The following is a 16,866-nucleotide window of genomic DNA, read 5'->3' on the forward strand; positions in this document are numbered from 1 at the left end:
CTCCAGCCTTGGACTCCAGTCCCTACCCTCATATGGAGTTGGAACTTGACGTGACGTTGGATCATCTTGTCTAACCTCTTTTTTTTCATAGATGAGTAAACTGAGGCGTAGAAAGGGGATGTAGCTTTCTGGGCCTCAGTTTACTCTTTAAATAGCTGAGTCAGTCTGAGTGGGCTGGCCCCATCCATTTGTGTTTCCTTTTGGAAATTGCACTGCTCTTGCCCAGATCTTTGAGGAAGCCAAAACTTGTCTATTTTTAATGCCAAATAACTGCCTCTTCTCCTGTAAAACATGGCACTTCTAACCACTCTGTGTTTGGACAGAGAAGTTTATTTTTACTGGAGTGTGGTAGAAATGGGGCCTGGTGCCATGTCCGGATGTTATTCTACATTTCACGTGCGGGACTGGAGTTGAATACATTAAGCAGTTCCTATGAGATGCACAGAGAACTGGTGTTATGGTGATGGTAATGTGTTTCTTTCAAGTCATGTGCCCCACCTTGCGGAAGGCTGCACTCAGTTGCCAGGCTAGAAGCCTGAGCGCCCACCCTCGCCTCACCCACATCTACCCCTTTCTCTCTCAATACCTCCAGAGGAGGTATGGTGAGAAGGCACAGCTGCTCACATTTGAACCCAGGATGTGCTGCTCATGGCCGTGTGGCATCGGTCAGGTCACACAATCTTTCTGTGCCTCAGTTTCCTCATCAGTAAAATGAGACAATAGTACCTAACAATAGGTTGTTATGAGGATAAAATGAATAAATGTGTGTGAGGTGCTTAGAATAGTGCTTTGTACATATTAAGTTTTCAATAAATTTAGCTATTAATATTATATAATGTTACTTATTATTTCTAGGCAATTGATCAATAAGCTCCAACCGTTCTTTCTTGGAAACATCTCTTATGTCTAACTTCTATCTCTGCTGCATTGTTTTAATGTAAGTCCTTATGTCCGGACAGCTGCAGGGCTTCCTACCTGTCCCCTGCCAGCCTTGCTCCTTCCACAATGCTGCCTTCTCTGCTGCTGGGGAAATGTTCTAAATGGCAGACCCAATCCCATCACCCACACTGGAAAACTTGCCCTACTGGATCATTCATTCCTCAGCCTGCCTTTTCTGCCACCCCCTTGTATTAGTACTCTGTTCTGCATAACAAATTACCCCCAAATTTAGCAGTGTAAAGCAACAATCACATTCATTATTCCACAGTTTCTGTGGGTCAGGAACTCAGGAGCCGCAGCACAGGGTAAGAGCATAATAAGACACTGGTATTAAGGAGGAGATCCCTAAAGCACCCACTTAATTTACCTGAAGTGAACTATGTAAGTTCAGCTGAGAGCGACAGAGACATAGTGATGCATTGATATATAGGGCCACAGTGCAGCAGCCGGGTCTCATGCCCTTCCACTCCATGAGCAGTGGTGCCTGGAGGGAGAGTGATAGAGGAACATGCATGACAGTCCTTCCCTGGCCTCATATCACACCAGCATCTCATCACACTCAAAGATAAGTTTCTCTGGGCCACCAGCGCCCTAAATGCCAGCCAGTGTTTTCCTCTGCTGCTCAACTGAGGCAACAGAACTCTTGTCCAACCTGGAGGAAAAGCTGGCTGGCTGGGATTTCCTGAGAAGTGATAATATCTGCTTGTTGTACTTCATGGGTGTTTTAAAGGATTTTCAAGGGCAATTTTCACTTCATGTGATTTTTTTCCTTACAGGAGGTCTTGGAACAAGTCCCTGTGTAAAATGAGACTCCTTTGGACCACTAAACCCTGAATCCCCTGCTTCCCAGGAGAAGTTTTTGTCCTCCTAACTGGGAAGGCTCAGTGTAGAATTAGAATTTGAATTGGAATTGCCCTACAGGGAGGGTGAGAGTAAGTGATATTAGTGATGTCCTGTCTGGTCACTGCTTTTGCTGCCATTCACAGGTCCACTGGCTACCCTGCAGGAGGATCTGTCACCAGATTTGAATGAATGCAAACCCTGCCCCTGAAAAGGTGAGGTCCACGGAATGAGTCAATGGCACTGGCAGAGCCCCTCACCAGGAGCAAGGTACCACCCTAAGCCCAGTGCACAGATTAGAAAGAAACCGGTCACGTGGTCCTGTCCTCAAAATTATGTCCTACAAGAAATCCAGGTGTTATGGAACAGTGGAAAACCTACCCAACTGGGATTAAGGAGACTGGGTTTTTAAGCGGACTCTATCATTAACTGGCTGAATGACTTTGGGCAAGGAAGTGACTTCATTTCTATGGTCCTTCGCGTCCTTATCTGTCAGTGGCGTAGGACCAGACTGCACATCTGTGAGCTGCCCAACATTTTATTCAGCAGTTTCTTTGTTGGGTCTTGAACTCTTCTGAAATTCTGCTGAAATAATATATGAATCCTCTCCTCAGGAAAGGGCACATAATATGCACAAACTCAAGAATTTTTGTATAAGATTTCAGGCAAATTATTGTCTCTAAACCTGTTACTTCGTCCCCAGTTTTAAGGACTATGGTTTTATCGCAAAAGAACAAGGACTGCAAAGACTTAAAAACCAAAGCAAGCCCTTTCCTCCTTCCACTCCTGACTTGCCTCATACTGCATGAAGTTACCTCTTCTTCCTGTACATTTCACCCTGTGTGCACTGTGAAGGAGGAGGGAGCAATCTCTGGGAACCCTGGTGTTTACTGTACTGCATTCTTGATTTCAGAGATGTGCCCTTCCTGTCAGCATACTCAGAGTCTGAAAGCTGTGACAATGGTCTGGTTCTTTGGGAGGCCACGACAACAGCCCAGACAGGGTATTTGGCCACAGTCGTCATTGAGGTGCTTCTATCTTATCCAGCTTAATGAGGGGCAATGAACCTGGGGTGCCTTTCTACAAACTCAGAAAGGGGCTTCTGATCAAGGGAGGCTCATGTTGACTGAGCTGGTGGGAAGCAATCAGATGCTGGAGGTGTAGGAGAACATTGCCTGTGGCCATGGGAGACCCAGGAGCTGATGCAGGCAAAGGCCTTGGACTCTGGGCAACCCTGATAAAAGCTTATTTTCACCCGAGTGAGCCCTGAGTTCTGCCCAATGAGTTTATCTTTGTAGTGGAGAGGGTTCAGTGCCTGGTGGCAACATCATTTCTAATACACCATGACATTTGCCAAGTGCCCTGAGGTCCAGGCACCAATTTCATAGGTACTGAGCACACACACTCACACATACATACACTCATACTCAAGTGGGCTGGGTATTGTTCTCAGCAGCAGCCACAGAAAACTCCATTAGCCCCTGAGTCTGGTGGATCAAGGCTGGGGTCAGTGAGCCTCTTGCTCAAGCAGCAGGACTTGGTGCTGCCTCAATCTTCTGAGATTATGGCTGTTCCAGATACATAATTTTGGTGACCTCTACCTGAAATGTAGAGAAGAACTGGTGACCTTTCATCGACTGGAGAAACTGAAATCCACCGGCAAGAATGGACTTCATACCATTAAGAACCAGCAAATCTCCCCTCCACCTCTTACCAGCAGCAGTCAGCGTTTTCCCAGAACAACTGTCACCATTTTCTTGACCACCAATGGACGTTGTTGCGTGAGTGCCGTTTTGCATGTCTGGATAGACTGAAGGTCCCTGGTGGGCAGGAACTGGTCTGTCTCATTCTTCCCACTATAGCCCCACTGTCACTGTAGCCACACTATCCAGCAAAGAACTTGACACTTGTGGGGAGCTGAGAAATCTTTGTGGACGGAAGAAGTGCAGAGTAACGACAGGAGAAGTGAAGAGCGCTGGTGTATGATGTTCAGCGAGGTGGGCCATGCACCGCCATGGTCACTTTGGAACTCCTCCTCAGCAGTCCCATGGTACCAGGCTTTGAATGGCAAAATGAGTCTTGTTTCCTTTCCTTTCCTCCCCCTGCCAGAGTCCGGAAGTCAGATTCTGCAGACTTTCAGGAAATTTGACTTGCTCACTTCAGTAAGGTTCAGTGCAGCAATTTCTGGGCTGAGACAGGGTTGGGGGAAGGGCACTCTGGCACTGGGGCAGGTGGGCTCTGAGCAGTGTAGGATGGTGGGCTAGACTGAGGGCCATCTGCTGTGAACAGAGACCAAGCACACCAAGTGCCTGCAGGTCCTGAGCACCTTGGTGAAGGATGCCGCACATGGGCTGCTGGTCCCTGCGGGTGCAGCCAGGGTGGGCTGAATCAGCAGTCTGCCAGCTTCCCTCTGGCAGTGCCCTGCCAGCCACCACCTCCCCCTCCTGAGCAGGAAGAACAAGGGGGAGGTGTGGTCCAGGCTGCCCTGTTCTCTTCTCCAGTTAGTCCCAGCTCTCCAGGAGAAGGGGGAATAGTGGGGGGAGCACTGGGCACAGGACTCCAAGGAGGAACTATGGGTACTATCTGTCAGAAACTCCCCCTGGACACTGCTCTTGCTTCCAGTTGCTTTGGTCCCCTCTCATCTCAACAATGGCTACAGAAGATGTATATCTCTTTGCAAGCTCTATTTTTCTTTTTTTAAAGTTCTTTGCTCTACCGTGAGCCACAAGCAGAAGCTCTCCCCATGGAAGCCCGGGAGCCTGAAACAAAGAGTTAATCTTTGTCCAGTGGTGTCCTATCAGACCCTGGAAACCTGTGTCAGCGTTCTCTCTCCTGCTCCCCTTGTGTTTAGCCTCAGGACTGCCACTGCTCGCTAGCTCACTGCACACAAAGGCTCCTCTGTTTCTGGCGGGGCTGGAGTCACATGCTTTCACTCTTAACCCCAGAGCTTTAAAACTAAACACCCATCCTCTTTGGCCCCAGATGACCCTGTTTACGTCTGCTGAGCCAATTCCAAACAGCAACAGTAGTGCAAACTTCTGTCGGGAGAGACTTCTCCACTATTGGTGTAGAGAGAACAAGTCCTCACTTTGTATAATGTGAGGACTTTAAGAAGTTTGGGGAAATGGCTTAGAGGAAAAAAAACACAAGGAAGCCAGCAGCCTGCCCCAACTTCTCTATTTTCTAAAGTATCTCTTACTAGAGAATCCAGAGGCTCAGGATAAAGCTTGCAAAAAACAGAAAATGGTGAGCAGAGTTTTAATGGCTGAGGGGAACAACATTCTAGATTTTCCTGTTGAGATCCTACTTTGTTTAACCCTTAAGAAAAGTAACATTTTCTTTGAAATTTTTTATTTTTTATTTTTATGAGCAATATTCTCTTTGTTCCAGTTCACTGAGTGTAGGGAAGAAAGGTTCCCTTCCTCGATTTAGGGAAGTGACCTGTGAAACTGTGAGGGCTGCTGGAGAGGAGGTCTGGGCTGATCCATTTCAAAGTTCTGGTTGAGAAAGACTTGTGTTTCTGTTTTTACCCTAAGGATTCCTTTTCTTTCAGGTTTATGGGTAGTAGCCCATGTTAGCTGTGAAGGAAGTCAAGTTTCCTTTGATTGTTCTTACCCTGATCAAAGTGGTAGAAGGTGAAGGGAAAATACCAGAGCCTGAAAATGTTGGTAACATTGGAGTCCCCAAATTAGGTATTTGTGATCAGTACAGATAACAGAAATGATCATGTGCCTGCTGGTCTCATGTCCATCACTGAAGAAAGTAGTAGAGTAGTGGAAATGCAACCAAGAAGGCAACTCCGTGTCCTAGGGGTCAGTGAAGTTCCTTAGGTAGAGAATGGCATTTAAGTTTCATCTCTAGTGATGACACTGAGAAACTGGCAGCCACCTGCATGAGCTACCTGAGAAAGATTCTGAGGCTACCTCAGAAAATGCTTAGCAGAAAAGAGTACCACGACCAATGTCTACTGGGCCTGGGAGGAGGAAATGACAGCACATATTTGCAGGTTTTGAAGGTTTTTGTTTTGTTTTGTTTTGGCAGCTGGCCAGTATGGGGATCTAAACCTGTGACCTTGGTGTTACCAGCACCGTGCTCTCCCAAGTAAGCTAACCCGCCAGCCCTGACAGCACATATATGCTATCCCTGGTCCAATGCAATCTCAGAAAGTTAGATTATTGTATATATATGCAAAGATAAGTAGAAAACAGTCCCAGAGAGGAAGTGGTAGACAGTATGAGAGGAGAAATAGTAATTAATTCAGAGACAGTGGTACTCAATAAATATTGTGTTTAGTTTTGTATATTAGGTGAGCCATGTGACAGGTTCTGAGCAAGAACCTGCCTGAAATACAAGCAAGAATATTGTGTGTCACTTCTGGGCTGAGGCAAAAAATATCCTTGTGCCATTCTTTACTTTCTCTTCACTTGTTCCAGTGATTAAAGAGGCCTCCTGTTCTAATAGTGAAACTACAAAATGGTGTAACTTCTGTCACCCCGGGTTCCTGAGTGACTGTATGGAGCAGAGCCCCTGGCCAACCTGAGATAAACATGTAACATAGAAGAGAAAAAATCCTTTATGTGTCCACTGGAATTTAGGGGTTGCTTTATTACTGCAGCAAACCCTACTGTATCCTAATATAGTAATCAAAAAGGAATAATTTTTTTCTCTTTTTGTTTTTCTACCCATATTTGAGATCACTATTTCAAAATATGAAATGCTAGAACTTTGAAAATCAACTCCAGTATATATGCATATGAGACTTGTCAGTCTAGAAAATGCTGTTTGAAGTAGGGATTACAATTATGCAAAATAGTGGCAATATATGTAAAAGTAATTTGAAAGCACAAGCAATGTACAAACAACACATTTTAACATAACTTCTAGTAGTAGAACTTACCGTATCACTTATTTGAGTCACAAGTTTTTAAATGTAATCAATCAATCAAGCTGTTTCCGTCAAAAAATAATTATTTAGTCTAACTGGCACTTGTTCTGGCATATGTGTGTGGGGTAAGGAGGGAGCTACCTTACGTTTTTTTCCCCAAAAAGTGGCCAGCTCCACATACTGACCACCACTCTGATGTTGACACTTCCTTGAAGACTCAGAATATGGATGTTAAATAAGTCAGGATTTAGATCTTGCTCCAGTAGCCCTTTTGTCAAATGAGGTGGGGTCATTAACCACTCCCCTGGTTATTTTCATTTCTCAGTTAGTGCTCTGCTCAGGACAGCACATACTTCTAAGTTCATTTGTATTCATTGTGTGAGGAAAGTCCCAGGCGCTGTTGGGTCACAGGATTGACTAAGACGGCTAAGTTCCACCACTTACTCGATGCCCTTCCTTCTCTTGTCACTAGACTCAAGGTGAATCACTTTGTTATTTTCTGATGGTGTTATTTTCTTGCCTTGTGTACTCTTTCCCCTTCAAAATTTCCCCAGCATCTTGCCAGTCATTCTTCATGGAAATTCTTCTCACCCTCACTCCTCTTCCTTTTTGGGGGTGAGAAGTATTGTTTGCTGACATCTGTCTTCTGTGCTTCTCCTGCCCAGGGTGCTTCCCCCTTTCTCCAGAACCAGACAGATATTACTTTGCTTTTTGGGTCTTCTCCATAAGGCTTGCCCTTTGTGGCTTCTCTGGAAACCAGCCCCTCTACTTTTTTGGGATTTAGATTTTCAGAGTGTTTCTGTATCTATTCTGTATCCCAGGTTCGGGGACAGTGCACAGTTTGTCTCTGGCTGCTTCAGTGCTGATCTTGAAAGGGTTGACTTGGAGGCGAGGGCTTGTCTCTGGCCTGGCAGGCTTCCTCCCGTGGGTGGCTATGCCTGGCATGGGGACAGCGGGTGAGGCCCTTCTACCCCCAGGTCCTGTGGACTCATTTTAATAGTTTGAGAAGGAAAGAGGGAGAGCAGGGATGGCGGAGCAATGCTAATTGAGTGTGGACACTTCCCTGAGCCCTACGCTAGGTTTTCTGGGGTAGTTAGAATTGACCAGGTACAATGGAGAGCAACACTTCATGCCTTGGGAAAACTGGGAAACTCCCAGTTTGGGACAGTGATGGTCTTGGCCAGGAGTGACTGCCACACATTCTGGGCTCTGAGGCCCCTTCTGAGAGTCCTGAGATCCAAGGCTTTTCCCAGTGAACAGCCTCAGCAGCTGAGGTTTCTCAACAGGACAGATTTGCCACCAGCCACTAGGAAGTGTGTCCAGGAGAAGCAAGTCATGAACAATCTGTCACCTTCTTTCAGAACTGGTTATTGTGGTGCTCTAATGAGAGGGGCTAATGTTCCTCCAGCCCCAGGAACTCTCTTTTTCCCTGAATCTCCCTCCCGAAGCCTCTCTCAGGAACGGACCTTTTTGGGTGAAGGAAAGGGAGGAAAGAGACCGATTTCCTCAAGAGAGGTGGGGCAAGGGAGCCGCTGAGAGAAAGCTGCGCTGTCTGGAAAGGAAACCAGAAAGGAAGACAGAGTCTCTTTGAACTTCTCCCACCGAGCTGACAGGAAAATTGCAAAAACACTATCAGTTGGATCAGGATGCGAAGGAAACAACCAGGAAGCTGTGGCCTTTGAAGGTCCCCGCTCTGCGCTGTGCATGAGGTGTGGCTTGTGGAGGGGGAGCACCAGCTGCAGTGAGGTGCAGACCTTGCTGCTCAAACCCACAGCCACCCTGGACACAGGCTTAGGCTTGCAGTTGTGTTCCCAGTGGTCACCAGAGCCAGAGGAAAGAGGGATAAGATGGCCATGGGCCGGGGAGGCTCGGGGCAAAGAGTGAGGGGCCTGAAGAGGAGAAGCAGGACACCCTGGATCCTGGAGAGATGGCGCTGGTGAGGCCTGGGGAAGGTCAGCGATGGCCTCAGGCAGGGCAGTGAGCAAAACCAGCTGTGCCCAGTGCAAAATGAAGATATTAGACCCTTGTTTAAAAATGATGAAGAATTTTAAGACAACAGAGTATTAAACTGAGTGCAAGGCCCTTCTAAGCACTGGGCCCTGTGCGACTGACTGCTCAGATCAGGGTGTGAAGTTATCCAGTGCGTAGAGTCTGCAAGCTCCTGTGTAAACTGACGCCAAAAGATGAGTCCAGACTAAATGTAAAGGCCAGGGCAAAAAGAAAAATAAAATCAGACTCCCTGAGGAGTCTTTTGGTTTTAAAAAATATTGGGGAAAAATAAAGATTCTCCATTAACAACATGTTTGTAACTTTTAGACAGGCCTTCACATCTCCGAAACCATATAACAATGGTGACAATTTTATGAACCAAGTTATGCATAGCACATTTTATGTTCCTAAACGACCTAAGGGATTTTTGTAGGTCCTTCAAGGACACTAAAAAAGTAAGTATCACAGAAAAAAAAAAAAAAAGAATTGTATGTATTTCTATTTCTTCACCAAATGACAATATTTCTTTTATAGAAAATTCATCCCTCCCACCATCCCTCCTATCTGGATATCACACATCCCTAGTCCAGGCTAGTTTGTTTCTTACTTGCCACTGTAATGTCTTTCACAGTTTGGAGACCACAACTCCCCACGGTTGTTAGAGTTGGTGTCATCTGGTGCGCCACACATTTCTCCTAGCCCCCAATCCCCAACCCAACCTCAACTAGTCAGTCAATACATGTATCAAACTCCCTCTGAGAACAGAGCTCATAAAAAAGTAGAATATCTGGTCCTAGAGATTGAAGAGGGAGGCAAAGGAAACTGAGGCGAGAGGAGGAACTGGAGCCTGCATGAGAACTAGCTGCCATTCCTCTGCCCTGGCCTGGTTTGTTTCAACTTCCCTCTCAGGGTAATGGGGGTGGGGGGGTGGGGATTGCAACTGCCGGTGGGGGTAGGATGCGTCTCTCCATCTGCAGCTCTGAAGATGTAGGATAAGCAGGTCCTCAGAAAGCAGGGGCTGCTGCTCTGGGTATGTGGCCGGGTGTTTTCTCTCCCCGATGGGGTTTTCTGGATCTTTCAGGGGAGAGATATTCCAGTCATCCCCTAAAATTTGGAATGATCTGTCTCCCTGATGTCAAACCAAAAAGCAAAACTTTTGCTCGGCAAGAGTGTGAGACCACAGACCTCCTCAGAAGAGGATGAGGAGCCAACCTCAGATGGAGATACGTGCAGTTTTGAAGAGTTATACTATAGCTCATTGTCCAGGGAAAAGTGTCCAAGGAGAGGCTAGGAACTCGCAGTGAACTCAGAAATGCAAGGAATGCCCTTTCGCCCCTGGCAAGCCCCACTTGAAAACTGCACCACGAACTGCTTCTTGATGGAGAAGCTTAGGAGGGCCCTAAGGTTGGCTCCCTGCCACCACTCCCAACGGCCTCTTCTGGGTGGGGTTGCTGAGGTGGAACAGAGCAAATGGCCCAGCAGGGTTTCTGAGGGACAGGAAAAGAAAGCCCCAGTCCTCAATCTGGGGATCAGGTGAGGGCCTGCTTCACCTGCTCTTCCTGCTGACAGACACCTGCCAAGCTAGCAACCTCCCTCTGTCCTCATTCCTGGCCACTGCCCCCCTACCCCAAGCCCAATCCCCCCCCTCTCACCCCCATCTGTGGGGCCACAGAGCAGTTTCGAGGCAGCCTGGGACAGGAAGACTGATCAGGGACAGTCCACTGGGGAGGGCCAAAAGTCAGGGCTCAGGGTCTGGGGGTCCATGGGCAGCCCCCCAACCCCCAATGGCAGTGATGGCAGTGGGCAGGAGTGCAGCCAGTGGGTGGCAGTGGGCGCCCAGGGCAGGCCTCATGCCCTCACAGTCAGGGTGACTGAATCTGCCAGCTGTGGGGCCTGACCGTGCCAAGTCTGCCCTGGCTCCGTCTAGTCATAATCGATGCTGGCGCCAGGCCAGGCCCCCTGCCAGCTCCAGTCACACTCGGCTAACGAGAGAGGCCCAGCCCATTAACTCCTTGCCAAGACCCATTGTCTGGGTCCCTGCCCAGTGGTTTATTTACTCCGGGCTGGACGGCTGGGGCTGGGAGGGGACAGCAGGCTGGACTGCAGGCAGGGCAGCGGGGTGGGGTAAAAAAGGAGGTGTGGTGGGGGGAGGAAGGAGGGAAGCTGGGGCCTGGGGAGGAGGCTGACAGCAGGCCAGGCCAGGAATGGGGGGGCAGACCATGGCTTCCAGAGTCTGAGGTCAGGGCATGCTGCTGAGGGTTTTTTGTGTTTTATGTTTCTTAGCCATATCGAAGTTTCTCTGAACAGAGTGGGGCAGATGCACCTCTGGAGGCCCACCTGGTAGGTACCTTAGTGGTGAGAGTTGGCACCATAGACACAGATCCTTGACTCCCCAGACAATTGCCTTCAAATCTTAAAGAGTTTTTTACATTACATACACTCTTGTATTTTTTAAGTTAGCATTAAAATTTTCCATCACAAGTTTAAATAGTTCCAAAGAATATCTCTTTTAGCATTTTATGAATATTGATATTTTTTCACTTTCTGTGTACTTTTATTATAAATTATAGTCATTATGAAAATTCAAAGAAAATGAATATTGATGTTTTTAAATAAAAATTTTATACGTTTCTTTTAAATGTCCAATGGAATCTAAACACCATAGCAATTCTCTATCCGTCATTATTCATTTAATAAAATAGAGGAACAAACTTGAATTCTTTAACAGTTAGAAATTTACACTGCTTTTTTCCTTCCATGAACTTATATTCCCATTACACTCCTGTTACAGATGTTATCCTAATGAATTATATATTTATGCCTGAAAATCTTTTATTGATTAATCTATCAATAAAATTTTTTAACTTAAAACTTTTGTTCATAAATTTCTGAGTGTTAAAGTTTTTTCTTATAATTTTAGTTGTTATGATAGTTAATAACGAGTTGATCAGAACAATGTGAATAACTTTAAAATTTGGTAAACAACTACTAAACATAAAAAGTAAATTTTTATTGGAAATGCATCTCTTAATGAGATGGTTGGGGCATGTTTTCTTTCCAATTGTTCGTGTGGACATGGATGACTGTGACTTACTGCTAGATTGACACAGGTTTAGCATCAATTTCATTCCCATGCGTTGTCTTTATAGCCTTAAACAATGAGAAACATTGCTCACATAAATAAATAAGTAAATAAATAAACAAACAGAAACCAATGAGTTTGTTATAGGAATGTCATTTGGTTGTTTGAACTTCTTCCAAGTTATATGCCTAATAACATTATTATCAAAATTTTTTTTATGATCCATTGACAATTTGATTAGTGTCTCCTTCAATTTTGCTGCAAAGAGGTGGAAACCACCTGAGTTGCAAAAAGACTTGCTCTCCCATCATTAGAGTCACTCTCTTTCTTTATACCTACTCCACTACCTCCACTTGTTACTTTGGTGCCTTGGAGATTTCTACCTCCAGGGCAGTGCCCCCAGTGAGGATCAGATGGGTGAGAGGCACAGCTCTCTCCCTGAGTGGGAAAGGGGATGACTTGTCTTAGACGTCTTTTTAGGAAGATCACTTTTAGGAAAGAGAACATAGAAAAAAAATTTCTTTTTTTGGTGGCTGGCCACTACAGGGATCGAACTCGGGACCTTGATGTTATCAGCACTAACTGGCCAGCCCAAGCATAGAAAATTGAGGATCAGAAAATGGATTCTCTTCAAAGTATTTCGGTTCACAAACCCCTTTGGTCACCCTGCAGTGCCACAGCCCAATTTTATGACTTAACTAAGAGACTGAAACTGTACTTGGGGGCCAGAACTAAGTTTTGACTCCTTTACTAGGAGTGAGCTCCAAAATGGATATGTTTCAAATACAGTCATGCGCTGCATAATGATGTTTTGGTCAGTGATGGACCACATATATGATAGTGGTCTGGGCAATAGCCTACACCTTATAGCCTAGGTGTGTAGCAGGCCATACCATCTAGGTTTGTGTAAGTACACTCTGTGGTACTCACACAATGATGATGCATTTCTCAGAAGGGATCCCTGTCATTAACTGACTCACGACTGTACATAGATGCCTGTGGCCAATGTTCCAATTACTCACAGCCCTCAGGCTGCCCTCAGCAGTGCTAATCTCTCTTAGTCCAGTCTTCCTCAAGTTCACACCTGCAACTTATTTTTCTTACTATGTATTGAGGGTCCCTTGAACTGAGGGAAGAAAGTGGCTGGAGGCTGGGAGAGGCCCTGTTGAACAGAGTTGGAAACATCAGTCTGTCTCAGTGTCCTAAGAAGTGGTCTCCAAATAATCAGCAAAAAATTGAGAGGCAGCACCTCCAAATATTTGTTTATATATAAATCATATCCATGTACTACTGTCAATCCACTTACTATGTATATTAACCATTTTTTAGATTTTAAAAACATAAATTAGACTTTATTTTATTTCCTGTCCCCAATAGGTTGTCTCGTAAACCTTTATAACCCATTACTCTACACTCTAGAGCTTTCACTCAAGGTTGTTTTTAAAGGCCCAGGGAATGTGGGGATTGGGGGTGGTAAGAGAAGGCATTGAACCTTTGTTCTGGCCTTCTCAAAGGCATGTGCTCTGTAGTCCTTTGGCCAATATGTACTAAGGTTATGTGCCAGGCACTGTGCTGGTTTCTGAGAATACAAAAGGCACAATCTTTTGCTGTACAACCATGTGAACATAGTTAACACTACCAAACTGTACACTTAAAAATGGTTAAGGTGGTAAATTTTATGTTACGTATTTTGCCCAGAGTTACAAAAAAAAAAAAAAAAAAAAAAAAAAAAGACAGTCTCTCCTCTTAAGGAGGTTGTAAAGTAGTGGGGGAAACAGAATTTACTCATTCATTTATCTGGCAACTTTTTATTAATAGAGTGCCGATCCCTTTCTAGCACCAGTGTAGGTGCTGGGGAAAAGCCTATTAAAAAAAACCAGGCATAGTCAGCCTCTTATGGAGCTTGCAGTCCATGGACAGGTAGGAAATATGAACCTACACTGCCCAATACAGGAACCGCTAGCCACATGTGGCTGTTTAAAGTTAAATTAATTAAAATAAAATAAAATGTAAAATTCAGATCTCCAGTATCCAGAGCTACATTTCAAGTGCTCAATAGCCACAGGTGGCTAGTGCTCTTATATTGGACAGCACAGAGAACATTGCCATCCCTGCAGACCGCTGTAAAGCACTGAGCAGTCACCGCTATGGATGGATGAACCAGATCATCAAGCAGGGCCCCTGCCAGCCTCTCCAGTGCCAATATGAAAAAGGTTTTCTTTCTGGGTGGGTGCAGCTCCATGCCAGGGACGAGGCTTGTGGAACAGACTGTGGTTCTGGGACTGAGAGAAGTCAAAGTTTGGAGAACAGGCTGGACAGTTCCATTGGTTAGAGTGCAGCCTTATAACACCAAGGTGGCAGGTCTGGATACCCATACCAGCCAGCTGCCAAAAAAAAAAAAAAAAAGGTGTGAAAACAGGAGATGCAAATCCCCACGTAGTGACCAGAGTCCCAGAAGTTAAAGGCTCAGGCTTGAGACTCCAGGTTATGGTCTAATCTCATCTCCCACTCTCCTTCTTGTCCCACCGATGTGCCACGTGGCCCTGCTTATGCTGTTTTCTCAGCCTGGGTCCTTTTCCTCAACTTGGCACTTCCTAAATTCCCTTCAAGGCCCAGGTAAAACTCCACCTCCTTCCTTCTCAAAGCTTTTCCTGAGCCCTTCATGAGGCTAATTCACATTTATTGAGCATGTATTGTGTTTGTGCTATTGGTGGATAACAGCATGTGGTGGTTAGACCACTTGATGGAGACCGGACCCTCAGACTGTCGATGTGAGTGGTTCTAAGTCCCCGCACCACACTCAGGCCTTCAAGGCCACGGTAGCCTTGCCATCATCAGGTGAAGGAAGGCTCTAGGACCCTGCACACTTTCCTCCTAACCTGCAACTTCTGGAGAGCAGTAACTGTGCCAACACATCTCTGTCCTCATCCTCTGCCTCCTGTCAACCCAGAAAAGGATTCTTCCATGCCTCAATTATACAACCTGAGGAATAGTGAGATTAACCCTTTCCAGCTGACAATGACTTAAAAGTCTTCAGAGATTCTCAAAAAAAGCTGGAATGTAAATAACCCGTACCTGGTATTGTTCTCAAAGAAGACTTAGATATAGACAGGTGTAACTCATGCATCAGAAAACTCACCTTCCCTGGGCGAGTTTCAGGAGGGGTAGCTATTGTTCCCTGAATCCCAGCGTGATACAGATGTATGTCAGCAATGGGCTTCCTGCAGCTTCCGGCTAGTTGCCTCCTCGCCATCCAGGCCTGCCTGAAGTCACACTGCCACTGCTCCCCCTGCTTTCACAGATGGTGCCGTGGGCGGTCCAGCCAGGAGAATCTTCTCATGCTGATGCTAGGGGTGGAGTGTGGCCCAGTGGAAGGAGGATCGACTTTGGAGTTGGACCTGAGTTCAAACCCTGGTTCTGCCACCAGTCAGCCCAGTGACCCCGGCAAATAACTCAACCCATTTTCATATTTGTAAAATGGACAATAACACCTGCTTCACAAGGCTGTTGAGGGATCTAAATGATAATAAATCTCTAAGGTATGGTTTAGGGTTAAAAGCCACTCATAAACTGTGGGACACTAGGCAAGTTACTCGTGCTGTGTCTCTGTTGCCTCCTCCCTAATGGGGAAAATAGAGGCTAGTGTATAGGGCCATTGTGAGGGTTACTTAATGCCTGTGCATGGTGAGCACTCAGTGAATGTTAGCATTTATTATTTCATCTTCCCGACAAGTGAGGTGAACAAGGTAGTTATTACTATTCTTGCTGAGGGTCAGGGAGAGTAACACACCTGCTGTGGGCGAAGGCTGGATGAGAACCCAGCTTACTTGCATCCTAGTCCTGGGCTGCAAATCAAGCCCTGGCCGAAGCCTCCTGGCTGGCTTCCAGGTTACACCCCCAGGCTCATGGACCTGCTGGATAGTGAACGGCCCCCTGTAGGAGCCAGGCTATTGGCTTTGCTCCCTTGCAGAGGGCCTGAGGAGCCTCTCCCTGTTAGTCTGTGGCTTTGTCACTTGTTCCTGATGGGTTCTGCCCTGCTCCCTGTGGGCAGTTTCCTCTCCCTATTCACGGCTGAGTTCATTTCCATGCCCAAGGGGAGGCGTGCCTGTCTCCTCGGTTGCTCTTGATCAGAGTGGCATGGGACAGTGCAAGGCACATTTTGGAGCCAGGGAAGAAGAGGGCAGGACTTGGCTCTGCTTCCCAGCTACACGGACAGCAGACAGCGGGAGGGTGGTTAATATAAAGCAAGGGCATCGGGGAGAGTAAAGTCTTAGCTAAGGGTGGGGCGGGCTGTGGAGACAGGAGCTAGAAGAGGTAATGGAAAGGAGAAGGAGAGAGAGACCAAGATTTACAGAGCTGGGAGGATCTTCTCTCCTCTTCATTTTATAGATAAGAAAAATGATGCTTATTATGCCCAAAGTTGCATAATTGCTTGTAGAAAAGGTTGGGACAATAATCTAGCCTCTTGAGTGCCCGCTCAGCTTTCCTTCCAGTACCTAATGCTGCCCTCGCCTCCCACTCTGAACAGTTGGTGTCTGGCAAGACACCCCCACGTCCCCCAACCCCAAGGGCCCAGGCTGGAGAAGGCAGCTAGCACGAGCACTGTTACTACCTTCCCTGGAGAGACCCTCAGGACAATCCCATCATCCCCTGCAGCCTGTGTGCCCAGTCACTACCAGGAGCCTTAGACTCTTGGTCACCCCTCCTCTCCCGTATAGCTCTAATCACCTATTCTGACCGCATCCCCCAAATCCTTTCACTCTGCTCTCTGGAACTCATGGCTTGTCGTTAGCAAACCCTCCCTGTATACAAAACCTTCTCCTCGAACATTCCTTTCACCTTCCTGCTCTAATGAAAATGAAACATGCTTGACCCCAAAACATTACTTCCTTGCAGCCACCTCCCGTGGTAGCTTTTTCTTTCTACACCCCCCATACCAGTGTACCTGTAGGTGGGAGTTGTCCTCCTTGCTCTGATGGCTATTTCTTGTTTTTTTCACCATTCTCCTCACAATAAAACTCCATTTCCTTTGAAGAGTATGCCATCAGACCAGACCAGCCACCATCCCTTCTAGGATTTGCTGGTCTCTAGGCCACTCCCACTTGTTCACAGGTGATCCTAGTACCTGCCT

This window comes from Cynocephalus volans, chromosome 3, assembly GCF_027409185.1.
Source record: "Cynocephalus volans isolate mCynVol1 chromosome 3, mCynVol1.pri, whole genome shotgun sequence".
Taxonomy (NCBI): Eukaryota; Metazoa; Chordata; class Mammalia; order Dermoptera; family Cynocephalidae; genus Cynocephalus; species Cynocephalus volans.